Here is a 14,453-nt window from a genome sequence, read left to right as displayed (position 1 = left end):
ACCCTAACACTCCCATCATCATGGGGAGGCCTTTCCTAGCTACAGGCAGAGCATTGATAGATGTTGAGAAAGGGGAGTTGTTGCTGAGAGTGCATGATGAGCACCTAGCATTCCATGTTTTTAAAACCCCACATGAGCCCACTCAAGAAGAAGATGGTATGAAGGATAAGGCCAAGGATCAAAGCTTAAAGGAGGCATTCAATGAGTTAACTCTAAGACTTCTACATCCATGCTTGAAAGAAGTAAAGATGGTGCAACAGACCAAAGAAATCAAGGAGGAACTAGATCCAAAACCCCCAGATGAGAACCTCAACATTCCAGATAAAGAACCACCAAGGCATGAATCATCTCCTAAGAAAGAAGAGAAGAAGAAGAGGCCAAAAGGGTGGAAAAACAAGAAAATCCCCACTGAAGGCTTTTCACCAGGGGATAAAGTAGTGTTAAACACACAACCAATGAAGATGTCTCTACAATTATTTGAATATTACACTGTGAACTGGGTCCTTTCACTTGAACACTTAGAGATCATCAAAGAGGAGACTGGAAGGAAGTTCACAGTAAGAGGAGAAAAGTTGAGGCACTATGATTTTCAACCCCCATGATCTAAGTGGATTGATGTCAAGCTAATGACAATAAAGAAGCGCTTGTTGGGAGGCAACCCAACCTGAGGTAGTTCACTTCTCATAGCTATTTCAATAAAAGGGTTAATTAGACTTATCTATATTGCAAGGAGCTAAGTTTGGTGTTGCACACCAAAATAAATTAAGAGAGAATGAAAGATTCTAAGTTTGGTGTTCCACCAAATTCTCATTTAAAAGCACATTCTCACCTTCTGCATACATGGATGCTAGCTCCGAGTAATCAGATAAACTAATTAACCAATTGTTTACTTTTTAGTTTTTCTAGTTTTTATTGTCTTTAACAAAGATAGGAGGATTTTACATATAGTTATTTTGATGCATGAGAAAGGTGGCAAGGAACTAAGTTTGGTGTTCACACACCAAAGTAAGTTCAAAAGCCTACAAGAAAATTCTGCACACTAACAAGTTACCTAAGGGCTTGAGAAACAAGCAACTTCCATGAACTTTATAGGAATTCAATCACTCTCTTGGAAGGGTTACATACCATCAGCTGAGAGTAAGAAGAAGAAGCCACCAAGAGGTTGTATTGTCACTTAATTCTATCAGCATTGAACTGTTCTAATTTGGAAGTTTGAGAGTTACCATTGCAACAGTAACTGTTAGTTTAGTCATTTTGCATCTTGAGTGTTCTAGTTGAAATAAGTATGCTAGCTTAAGTATGTGCTTGTGTGTTCACTTAACAAAAAGCATGCTTTGTCCCCTGCATTTTCAATTCAATAAAAGAAATGTTTGAATGAGAAGTAAGATAGTCTCTGTTAGATAGAAGTAGAATAAAAGTAAGTGGTGGTATGTGTGTGATTGTACAATAGCTTACTTTTAGTGAATAAAGAGCTATGATATCTCCTTCTAAGTAAAGAGTGGCCTACTGTCTATGAATCTCAATTAAATAAAAAATTCCTTGGTTAGAAAGAAAAACAAAAAGAAGGAAAGAAAAAAGACAGCCAAAAAGTGGCAGAACAAAAGGAAACAAAAAGAAACAAAGCTGGACACCAATAGCTTGAACTTTAAAATATATGCCTGTGATGTCTTTGTACTAGGATCTGCTTGGATTAGTAAGCTCTTAGGAGTGCATCAACACTCGGTGACTTGGGTTAACTAATCCGGGATCATCAGCTGAAAGTCCACTATCAAGAGCAACCTAACTACAAGGCATTTAGTAACCCAAAGAGGTGCTGGGCATCAATGTTTTAAGAAGGAATGTAAGCCAAGTGTCTATGGTGAATAATGTGTCAAGTATAAAGAAAAGAAAATGAACTTGCTACACATGACACTCAAATAAAGCTTATGAACAAGGTAATAGCCAAGGATAAAAGAATAATGAGAGGTCATAGCAGTATGTCACTTGAAGCTTGAAGGAGACTTTCTAGGCCTAGGAGTCAATAAGAAGTGAGTATTTGCATATCCACACAAAACCCCATGAACTATCAATAATACTCTACTAGCATGAACATCCTCTTCCATTTCATTCTTTCTTCTCAATAAATCTTTTCTTGCTTGGGGACAAGCAAGCTTTAAGTTTGGTGTTGTGATGACAAGCCATCTTAGCCTATTTTAACTAGTCTTTTTCTTTTGTTTTCATTAGAATTATGCACTTTCTTGAGCTACAAGCAAGCCAATTGAGTAGATTTTCATGTTTCCCTTGATTGAATCAACCATATATGAATTCATGCCATTTCATGAGGTTTTATGCTATATTTGTTGCATATTGTGAAAGAATGAATATCTCATGATTTTGAGCATAGCTTTGATGTGTTTGGTTGATTAATTATAGGTGAATAAAGCTTGGAGAAGGGTTGAAGCAAGAAGGAATGGCTAGGAGTAAAGAGGAGACAATGGAATAAGTGAAATTGAACCAGGAAGCAAGAAGCTGGACCTAAAGTTAGCATCAAACTTTTGCACAAACTTTTGGTTGAAAAGTTAGCCCCAACGTTAGCCCCCTAACTTGGAGGCTAACGTTGGAACTTGAAAATTCTCCCCTGGGCTCTAAAAGTTGGCGCCAACGTTAGCCCCCTAACTTTGAGGCTAACGTTGGCACATGAATTTCTCCCCTGGGCACCAACGTTTGCGCCAACGTTAGACCCCTAACGTGGAGGCTAACGTTGGCACATGAAAATTCAATGGGGAAGGAGCAAAAGTTTGCGCCAACGTTAGCCCCCTAACTTGGTGGCTAACGTTGGCGCCACTAGCACATAAAGCAAGGCCAACGTTGATATCAGAAAACTATGCTAGCTGATATGAAAAGTTGGAGCCAAAGTTAGACCTCTAACTTTGGCTCAAACTTTTGGTCCAACTTTTGCTAACCTCAAAACCGGTTCAATTGGTTCACTTTGGTTCTTCTCCAAACTTCAAGAGCAATCAACCAAGGCCTCTTTCAACCCAATTCCACCAAGAGCAAAGGCCCAACTCAAGGCTTGAAGATCATTTGAAGAAAGTGTATAAATAGGATAGAATTCAAGTTCTTCGGGAGCTTTCTTTTGGGAATTTTCATAAGAGTTTTCGGAGAGCTTTGGTTATTGAGTGAACTTTAATTTCTTTGTCTTGGGGAAGGAGAATTCACTTCTCTTTCTCTCAGTTTTATTGCTTTCAATTTCAATTACAATTGTCTTGGATCTTGGATTGAAGAATTGAAGAAATTCTGTTTCAATCTCATCCTTGGATCTCTCTGTTTCTTTACTGTTAATTGAATTTCATTTCCGGTTAATTGCTCTTCATTTACTTTCTTTGCAATTTACAATTCCCTTGCAAGTGTTCTTGTTGGATCTAGGAAGGCATTGAGATCTAGACTTGGTTTTCTAGTCTCTGGGTCCTGAGATCTGAATTTCCCATTTCATTTCTCTGTTTACTGCTTTCTATGTTCATTTACTTTTCTGCTTCATATCCGTTTTAATCCCAATTCCCTTTTACTCTTCTGTTTGATGCAATTCAACCTTTCCTTGTTTAAATTCTGCAAATCCATTCCCCAATTCCCTTTACAATTCCAGCCGTTTACATTTCTTGCACTTTAAGATTCCGCAATTTACATTTCTTGCATTCTAAGTTTCTGCTATTTAATTTCTTGTTCTTTAAGATTCAGCAATTTATTTCATGTTCTCTTTAATTCCATGCAATTTAATTTCTGCAAATCACAAAACACTCAACCAAATCTTGATTCGCTTGACTAAATTAACCACTAAACTAAAATTGCTCAATCCTTCAATCCCTGTGGGATCGACCTCACTCCCGTGAGTTTTTATTACTTGATGCGACCCGGTGCACTTGCCGGTTAGATTTGTGTGTTTTGGGAGAGATTTATTTTTCCTCCAAAATACTCATCAGAGAACAAGGTAGTAGATCACCTATCCAGAATCCCACATGAGGAAAGTAGAACACATGATACAAGTGTGAACGAGCTCTTCCCTGATGAGCAGCTGATGACAGTTCACAAAGCACCATAGTTCGCAGACATTGCCAACTTCAAGGCAACTGGGACCTTACCTCCAGAGATCAATAAACATCAAAAAAGGAAGCTCATGAATGATGCAAAATACTTTGTCTGGGATGAGCCATATCTCTTCAAGAAGTGTTCAGATGGAATCCTTAGAAGATATGTTTCAGAAGAAGAAGGACGAGAGGTCCTATGGAATTGCCACGACTCATGCTATGGAGGACACTTTGGAAGGGACAGAACTGCAACAAAGGTGTTACAAAGCGGATTCTTTTGGCCCACCCTTTTCAAGGATGCCAAAGAACTAGTAAAGAGCTGTAATGAATGCCAAAGATCTGGAAACTTGCCCAAAAGAAATGAGATGCCACAAAATTTCATCTTGGAATTGGAACTGTTTGATGTGTGGGGAATCAATTTCATGGGACCATTCCCAACCTCATATTCAGACAAGTACATCTTGGTAGCAGTGGATTACGTTTCCAAGTGGGTAGAGGCTATTGCAACCCCAACAAATGATAACAAGGTGGTCATGAACTTCCTCAGAAAGAATATCTTTAGCCAGTTCGGAGTCCCACGAGCACTCATCAGTGACGGAGGGAGCCATTTTTGTAACAGACCACTAGAAGCTCTTCGCCTACGATATGGGGTAAAACACAAGGTGGCCACGCCTTACCATCCCCAAACAAGTGGGCAAACGGAGATATCCAACAGAGAGCTAAAGAGGATTCTGGAAAAGACTGTGGGTGCATCAAGAAAGGATTGGTCAAAGAAGCTGGATGATGCTCTTTGGGCATACAGAACAGCATTCAAAACTTCACTTGGAATGTCCCCATATCAACTGGTGTATGGGAAAGCTTGTCATTTACCACTGGAGCTGGAACACAAAGCTCTCTGGGCTCTCAAGATACTAAATTTTGACAGCATTGCTGCTGGTGCAAAGAGGATCCTGCAACTGCAAGAGATGGAGGAATTTAGATCTCAAGCCTATGAAAATGCCAAGATTTATAAAGAAAAGGCGAAGAGAAGACATGACCTGCATCTGGCACCAAGGAGTTTTGAAAAGGGCCAACAAGTACTCCTTTACAACTCCAAATTGAGACTGTTCCCTGGCAAACTCAAGTCAAGGTGGTTAGGACCCTTCCTTGTCACAAAGGTCTCCCCATACGGGAACATAGAAATCATGGACGAAGGTTCAGAGAGGACTTTCACTATGAACGGACAAAGACTCAAACATTATATGGGCAACATGGGGGAAAACCCCAGAGTAAAGTATCATCTCAATTAATTGAGGAATCGTCGAGCTAGCGACGATAAAAGAGCACTCTATTGGGAGGCAACCCAACCTCAGGTAGTTTCCTTTTCATCTTTATTTCAATAAAGGTCACAAGTTGTTTCCCATGTATTGCGAGGAGCTAAGTTTGGTGTTCCACACCAAAACAATCCAAAAGTGAAAGTGTAATTCTAAGTTTGGTATTCTACCAAAGGATCTTAGTTAGAATCACACTCTACTCCCAAAGCACATTGCTAGCTCCAACCAATCAAGGGAAACCACTTAGATGTAGTTAAACTTTGTTTATAATTGTTTTGTTAATAACAAGATATGAGGTTCTCCGCATATATGCAAGGTTTTGTACTGGGCAAAGAACTAAGTTTGGTGTTCACACACCAAATTAAGTTCAGAAGTCACAAGCATACATGCAAGCTAACTATTTCTCAAGTGCTTTGGGAACAAGCAACTTTCAATAACTTTGCAGGAATCTTATGAGGAAATGGTGCACCTTGACCCAAGGAGGTGAGGTAGCAAAGACTAGGATGATGACAAAAAAAAAAGAGGGCAACTAGAAACCATCACCCAAATGTTGTATTGTTAATTCCATGAACTTAGAATGTTGAAAGTTGGAAGTCCGAATGCATTTTTGATTAATAGTTACTCGTTAGTTGGAACCCTTTTAAATTCTGTCTTTTAAGCTTTTTGTTGAATAGGTCTATGCTTGCTAGTCTTTATGTCACTGCATCCTTACCTTGCTTACTTGTATGCTTGTCCTTTTGAATCAAATGAAAAGAGAATGAGTGTTTTATAAAAGACCAGAGTGGAGTTCATACTATGGAGTAAGTTCCTGAGTTTGTGGTGTGGTCATAAGTTAGTTAAGTTGGTTCAACCACAAGGTGGGAAGACAACTATCTGTCATGAATACTATGCTTTGAACACACCCCATGAGACTAGCTAAATAACAAGATCCTAATAAGAAAAAGGGAAAGAACAATCAAAGTTGAAGAATAAAAGAAAAATAGCAAGAAAAGAGACTAGGCACCAAGGGTTTGAGTCTTGAGAGATGTGTCTATGGTGTTCCTGTACCAAGGATCTGCTTGGATTACTAAGCTCTCAGGGCTGCTTTATCACTTGGTAACTTGGGTTAACTAACCCGGGATTATCAGCTGAAAGTCCACTATCAAGGCAATCTTTGCTACAGAACATTTAGTAACCCAAAGAGGTGCTGGACACAAAGACCTCAAGGAAAGAAAATAAACAAACCATGTACCTGTGGTGTGTATGTATGGAGGAGAGACTTGAGGAAGTAAGTCCTTAGGGGTGCTTCAACACCTAGCACCTTGAACCAATTGGTTCGGGAGTGTTGGCTGAAAGCTTATTTTAAAGAGTTGCCCTCTTACAGAGCACTTAGCCTAATTACACAAATAAGCCCTGAAATGACAACAAAAGGATCAATGAATAAAAGTCTCATAGGATGCAATCACAGTGAGTATTCCAGGACATGATAAAGGTCTGAAAGCCAGTGAAGGAATGAACCTAAGTTGCTATGCATGAAACCACCATAAAACCAGAAACATGACTTCCACAAGAATGACTCATTTCTCTTGGCATTCCATTCATCATTCTCCTGTTCTAGTACTTGCTTAGGGACAAGCAAGCATTAAGTTTGGTGTTGTGATGCCAGGGCATTTTGGCCAGTTTCACTGACCTTTTCTTTACTGTTTTTAGGGTACTTTCATGCATTTTCTTAGAAAATAAGCTAGTTTTGGGTAGATATTCACTTATATCTTGATTCAAGCATACATTGTGCACTTTACATGATTTCATGAGGATTTTACATAAATTATATGATAAATTGGATGATGCATGACTCATGACTTGGACTAGAGCTTTGATGCACTTTGTTGCTTGATTTCAGGACAAAGGAAGCAAAGAAGAACCACGTTAGCAGTCACGTTAGTCCCACTAACGTGACTTCTAACGTGGAATGGGTGCTAACTTGGAAAGTTAATGAGAAAGGTAATCGCCAATAACGCCCTCGAAGCCATCATAAGCCCAGGTTAAGAGTCACGTTAACTAAGTTAACATGAACTCTAACGTGGAAGAAGACAATAAGGCCAACGTTAGTGACACTCCCCTTTGTCACTAACGTTGGACCAAGCTCAGAATTGGCCATGTTAGTTGCCACGTTAACTTAGTTAACGTGGCTTCTAACGTTAAGAAGCAAAAGGGAAGCCAACGTTAGTGACATTCACCTTTGTCACTAACGTTGGCCAAGCTTCCATAAGCCACGTTAACTCCCACGTTAACTTAGTTAACGTGGAAGCTAACGTGGAGAGAGCAATTGGTCGCCAACGTTAGTGACACTTACCTTTGTCACTAACGTTGGGGTGAACCACCATGAGCCACCATGAGCAACGTTAACTCCCACGTTAACTTAGTTAACGTGGAAGATAACGTGGAAAAAGAGATTATGAGCCAACGTTAGTGACACTCACCTTTGTCACTAACGTTGGAGATGGCTAGCATGACTACGTTAGAAGCCACGTTAACCTAGTTAACATGGACTCTAACGTGAGAAATAGGGGCACATTAGAACGTTAGTGACAAAGGTAATTGTCACTAACGTTCTCGAAGGATTGGCAAGCTTACGTTAAGAGCCACGTTAACTAAGTTAACGTGGACTCTAACGTAGAGAAGGGGGAGGCTCATCAACGTTATTGGGAAAGGTAAGTCCCAATAACGTGTGCGAAGGACCAAGAGTCAACGTTAGTGGTAATGTTTGTGCCACTAACGTTGAGGTTAACGTGGCTCATACTTGGGTGAGCAACGTTAGTGAAAATGGTGATTGTCACTAACGTTCTCGAACTCACACTTTCACTTAACGTTAACACCACTAACGTCCTAAGCTAAAAGTCCCTGCCTATTCACACTTTCTCTCTGCAAGCAAAGCTAAGCCCAATGAAGAAGATAACTGCTTCAAACTCAGGATCCAAAGGCCCATACCCAAGACTTGAAGAGCCAACTAGAAGATCAGAAGAGTAGTATATATAGGATTAGCTTTGAATTAGTTTGAGAGAGGAAACTTTAGGGAGCCTTTGGCATAGAATTACGCTCTGTATTTACTCTACACTTATAGTTTTACTTTCAGCATGTATTCTCCATCTTTGTTTTCATTTTCCAGAGCTATGAACAACTAAACCCCTTTCATTGGGTTAGGGAGCTCTGTTGTAGTTTGATGGATCAATTTTAGTTTTCATTCTCTTTCTTCTATCTTTTCTCTTGATTTTACTAGAAAACTTTCGATCTTCATCTAATTGGGTAGTTATCTTGGAAAAGAAGCTACTCATACTTGGATCTCTTCTGAACCTTGAAAGAGGAATGAAGGGATCATGCTAGAAATGCTTTCTCATGCTGGACCAAATTGGGTTTGGATGGATATGTGACTATAATCCTTCCAACACTTGATTTGGGAAATGCATGTGGTATAATCAGTGACCATACTTCATCTCTTCTCATGAGCAATTGACCAAGGAATTGGCTATTGATCAAAATTTGAGAGATTGAATTACAAGGAATTATAATTCGATCACTTAAGATTGCCAAGGAGATCAATGAATGCATTGATTGAGGAAGAGATGAAAATGAACTCGATCCGGAGAATGCAACATCTCCTGAGCCCAATGAACTCCCCATTTCTGATCTTACCCATTCTCTTTAATTTCTGCCATTTACTTTTATGAGCAATTACCCCATTCCTATTTAAGATTCTGCAATTTACTTTCCGCCATTTACATTCAGCTCTTTATTTCCAGCATTTACTGTTTCTGCCATTTACTTTTCCGCCATTTAATTTTCTGCAATTCTCAACTCAAATTCTGATTCGTTCAACTAGAACATTCCTCTAATTAAATTTGCTTGATCAATCAATCTCTGTGGGATTCGACCTCACTCTATTGTGAGTTTTTACTTGACGACGAATTCGGTACACTTGCTGAAGGAAATTTGTTGCAAGACAAGTTTTCCGCGTATCAAATACCTTACCAAGAAATCCTTATTCATGACAGATTTTCCCCTTGGTAATTGTATTTAATATATAACAGTTGCCTTTGTTTTAGTTCAAATAAATTGACATAGGATTGCATTCTATGTTTGGTGTTGCTATGCAACAAAATTTGCTTCCAATCTTTACTAGATACTTGCATCAATTCCAAGTGAAAGTGTCGCACTAAGTTTGGTGTGCCACTCATTCTTTATGCAATGTATCGTGCACATCCTCTTATTTTTGCAATCACAATGTCTCGGTTTCTTTGTGCCTTCATTGTTATTATTCATCTTGCTTGCTTAAACACATGTACTACTAATATTTTATTGTGTAAGACAATCATGGTCCATTCTAGACCCCATCACCATTGTTCTAATTTTTGCTTGAGGATGAGCAAGAATTCTGAGTTTGGTATGGGAAGAGGAAGAATAGGAGGAAAAGAACAACAACAAGGAAGATGAACCACAAGGTGGTAATGCTCCTTTCTCATCCTACTTATTTCTAGTACTGTAAATTTCATGATTGTCTTTATCTTCTCTGTATACATGTGTGTTATGAATAAGCATAGTTTGATTACTGATTTTTAACATCTTGCTGTGATATTATGACTACCAACTTGAATTTTGTGAGTTCAAAATCAATAAAGCATCATGATCATAAACAAACAAGGTCATTAAAGAAGAACTTAGCATGGGCATATAAGTATCGGAAGGCTAGTATGGTTAATTGTGGTTCAATTGCATTAGATTTTATTTAATTGATATTTTCATCTAGGACATTTTATGAAATTTTTTAAATCATGAAAACCTTGAAGGAAGCAAATGCAAATAAGGCAAGAAAGAAAAAGGGAAAGAATGGGAAAGCTGAAGGCTCTGAGTACCAATGACAATTAAGTTGTTAAGTACTTGTGGTGTTTATGTATCACGCAGAAAGCTTGAAAACAAAACATTTAGAGTCAAGGCTAGGCTCAAGTGCAAAAGCACTCCCTCAAAGCACAAGGCTCTGAGCATCAATGATTAGAGAGAGTAAAGAAAATAAACAAATGAGCTTAATGAAGTCCTCTAATTAAATGCTTGTGGTGCTTATGTATCAAGTGGTAATACTTGAAAGCAAAGCATTTAGAGTCGTAGCTTTGTTATCAACTCATGGGACAAAGCACCCAAAAAAGGAGAAGCTAATATGAAAATCAAAAGCTTGTTTCAAGGAAGAAATATAAGGAAAAGATTTCATAAAATGAGCTAGATAAAAGCATCAATCATTTACATTCCTTTTGTGATTGTAGCATGCATAGAAAACTGCGAACCATGAATATCAAATTGCTATTCTTCTCACCTTGGTTTGTCAAAACTTACTGCATGATTCTTTTCTTGCTTGGGGACAAGCAAGGTTTAAGTTTGGTGTTGTGATGACATGTCATCATGTCATATTTTTCTATGCTTTTTCATACAAGAAATTAATTATTAGTGCTTAAATATTGCATGCTTTTGTGCTTAAATGGTATATTTCTTTCATCTTTTGACTTTATAAACTTTGTAGGAAATAAGAAGAAAAAGAAGGAAAAAAAAGCACAAAATAAGCTAAAAAGGAGAAACGAGGAATTTTGGTGCACATTTTGGAGTTGAGGCACACTTTTGAGCCTTAGGCCATGCTTTTAAAAGCGTGGACCATGGCTAACTCAAGGAAGGGTACTCTATTTCACCATCAATGCTCATTTGCTAAGAGAGTGCCAAGTTAACTAAGCCAGCATTTTCGGGCAAGTTAAAATTTGGAGGCAAAGTTTTGCAAACAACTCGCACGCGTGCATGACGCTGACAGGCTCCCAAGGGTGTATTGGTAAATATTTTCTCCAATAAAACCACATTGCAAGTATAGATCTACCAACAACAATCCTCGGCGGTCAAATTTAGAGAGGGATTTGGTTGTCACAAGTTCAACCCCAATAGAAATAACCGAAGTATTCAAACCTCGGGTCATCTCACAAGGACTGGGCAAACATGTGCTTCAACATTGGTTAGAAATCCGGGGTTGTGAGTTATGAACATGAAAATAAATGGGAATCTTAACAAGCAAGTAATCTTAAATTGCAACAAACTAATTCAACTATCTAAGCAAAACATGAGCAATTCCAATGAACAAGCAACATTCCACTTAATTCTATTATAAACCAAGCAAGTAACTGTAACTAAAGCAAATAATTTGGGAAAATTGGTTTTCAAATATGAATAATAAAAGCAACTCTTGGCTAGGCATGGGAATACCGTATCTTGACAATTATGAGGAACAAAGCTCATTAAGTCTACCCTCAAAGTCTTAAGTACGTGATATCTACTCCTAGACTTGAAGTACGTCAAATCGCTTTGATCATATCAACCCATAAGTCCCAACCTACCTACTAATTGGATTAGTAGTGGGTTGGCATCAATGAGTATCAAATTGACCACCAAGGGCTCCCAAATCATCAAATCCATTAGACCCAATGACTCAAGTTTACCCAATTCCCTTGACCTAGGCCAAGAGTAAAGAAGACTACTCCATAATCAAAGTAAACAATTCATCGAACACTTGGTAAGCATTAACAAAAGACATGTTCAAAATAGCAATTAAATTGAAATCTACAAGTACCCACTAACAATTATTAACATACAATCATCCAAACAACAAGATTAAACATAGAAATCATCAATGTAACATCAACAAGTCAAGATTCACAACATTCATGAAATGGGTATAAAATGACAATTGACAAGAATTCATAAAACTATCACTAGATATAAGCAAAATTGTAACAAGGAATTCAAATTGAACAATTAAAACTAGTAATTAACAAGATCCAATTCATAAATCAACAAGGGAAGATCAAATTAAACCTAGATCTAGAGAGGAACAATGGTTTCTCTCTCTATAATAACCAAAGAACCAAAAACTAGCTAAAATTATGTCTTAGTGTAAAAATGATTGATCCCCCCTTTCCCCTTAGCATCCTTGGGTCTTTTCCATGCAGAAACAGCTTGAAATTGGGCCTGATGAGCCTCAGAAATCGCCAGGCACGATTTCCTTTAATGAGGTCACGTGCAGCTTTTCACGCGTACGCGCCATGCGTGCCTGCGCGCCGATTGCTTTTGCGATCCACGCGTGCGTGCCAAGTGCGCGTGCGCGTCGATAGGAATCTTCTAAACCGCGCGGATGCGTCCATCCTTGCGCACCGCTTCCAGCCAATCCCATCCATGCGTCCGCGTGGAGTGCGCGGGCGCCCGATGCTGCTTTTCCCAAGATTTGAATTCTTCATGTTCCTCCCTCTTTGTACATGCCTTCTCCCTCTCTTCTAAGTCATTCCTACCCTATAATTCCTGAAATTACTTAACAAATACATCTCGGCATCGAATGGCAATAGAAGAGGATTAAAATATGACAATTTTAAGGCAAAATAAGCATGTTTTCCATCATGGAGCAATATTGGGAAGTGAACACAAAACCATGCATTTCTTGCGAATAAGTGTGAGAAATATTGATAAAATCCCCCAAAATAAGCACAAGATAAACCACAAAATTGTGGTTTATCAAATCTCCCACACTTAAACCAAGCATGTCCTCATGCTTAAAATAAAAAGACCAAAGATCATGATGGGAAAGGGTTTATGAAATGCAAACAACCTAAATGGATGCATGCAACTAATGAAAAATCATCTACCTACTTGGTCAAGAGTAAATCTATCCTCCAAGAATACATGTGAGCATATAAGGTGAAAATAGTATGTGATTCATGAATCCTACCAAATTGAACATCACCATGGAATGCATATGACTTGCTAAACGAACGCTTGTGAAAGCCGGGAACAAGCATTGAGCATCGAACCCTCACCGGAAGTGTATTCGCTCTATTCGCTCAAGTGTATAGGGTTCGTCACTCAATCTTCTCCTAATCATGCTTTCCAAGATTTTTCTTTCATCTAACAATCGACAATTACTTAATTCATGCTTATAAGTATCATGAGGTCTTATTCATGGGTTGTAACGGGGTTAGGGTGAAGGTAAGGATGGATATGGCCACGTGGGCTTAAAATTTGAGTCCTTGATCAACCTAGGATCCACTAGACACATAGAACAACCTATACAACTACAATATATTACCTAGCCACCCTTGAGTTTTACTCTTTTTGCATAGTCATGTATTCTTTTCAATTCACACCCATATGCATTGTTTTTGTTAATTTATCTTGGGGCATCTTTGTCCCCTTTCATTGCTTTCTCTCTTTTATTATTTTTTTTATTATTATCCCCTTTTTCTTGGGGTTTCTTTGTGAACAAAAGTTTCACTACATACAGTTTCATCATTCAACACATGAGTATGTTCCCAAATCCTAGAATTTTTCAATTACACTACAATTACACACCTATATATCTACCCGAATTTCCCAAGTATACCCTCCTATTTGAATGACACACATCCTAACTTACCTAAGGGAATCAAGGATTCAAATTTAGGGACATTCATGGTTTTTCACTTAGGGTTGTTTATGTGCTCTATTTAAGAACAAAAGGGTTTATCATGGGCTCAAAATTGGTTAGCAACGGTAGATAAAAGGGTTAAGGCCATTTGGGAAAAGTGACTATTGAAATGATGGCCTCAATCATGTAAATGTATTCATACACCAAGCAATGGACATATAGAATCAGACAAAGCAAGGATCACAATCATAGAGAGAGAGAGATATGCACACAAGAATGGAAATAATGGTTAAAAGATGTAACCATGCAATAGGCTCAAAACTTTCATGCTTGTGTTCTTAGCTCAATCACTATGTTCCAAAATACATTCTTAAAGCAAGTTTACTGCAAAAAAAAAATTTTAGAATTTTGGTAGGTCACCCAGGACGCAGTTTCTTGAAAAGGAAGTTATTATTTTGACGAAGTAACTTTATAGAAACTAACTATCATGCAAGGGTATTTACAAGCAAAACTAACTACACATGCAATATACTAATGATGAGCGGATAATTTATACGCTTTTTGACATTGTTTTCAGTATGTTTTTAGTAGGATCTAGTTACTTTTAGGGATGTTTTCATTAGTTTT

This window comes from Arachis hypogaea, chromosome 20, assembly GCF_003086295.3.
Source record: "Arachis hypogaea cultivar Tifrunner chromosome 20, arahy.Tifrunner.gnm2.J5K5, whole genome shotgun sequence".
Lineage (NCBI taxonomy): Eukaryota > Viridiplantae > Streptophyta > Magnoliopsida > Fabales > Fabaceae > Arachis > Arachis hypogaea.
This window is presented reverse-complemented; position numbering follows the sequence as displayed.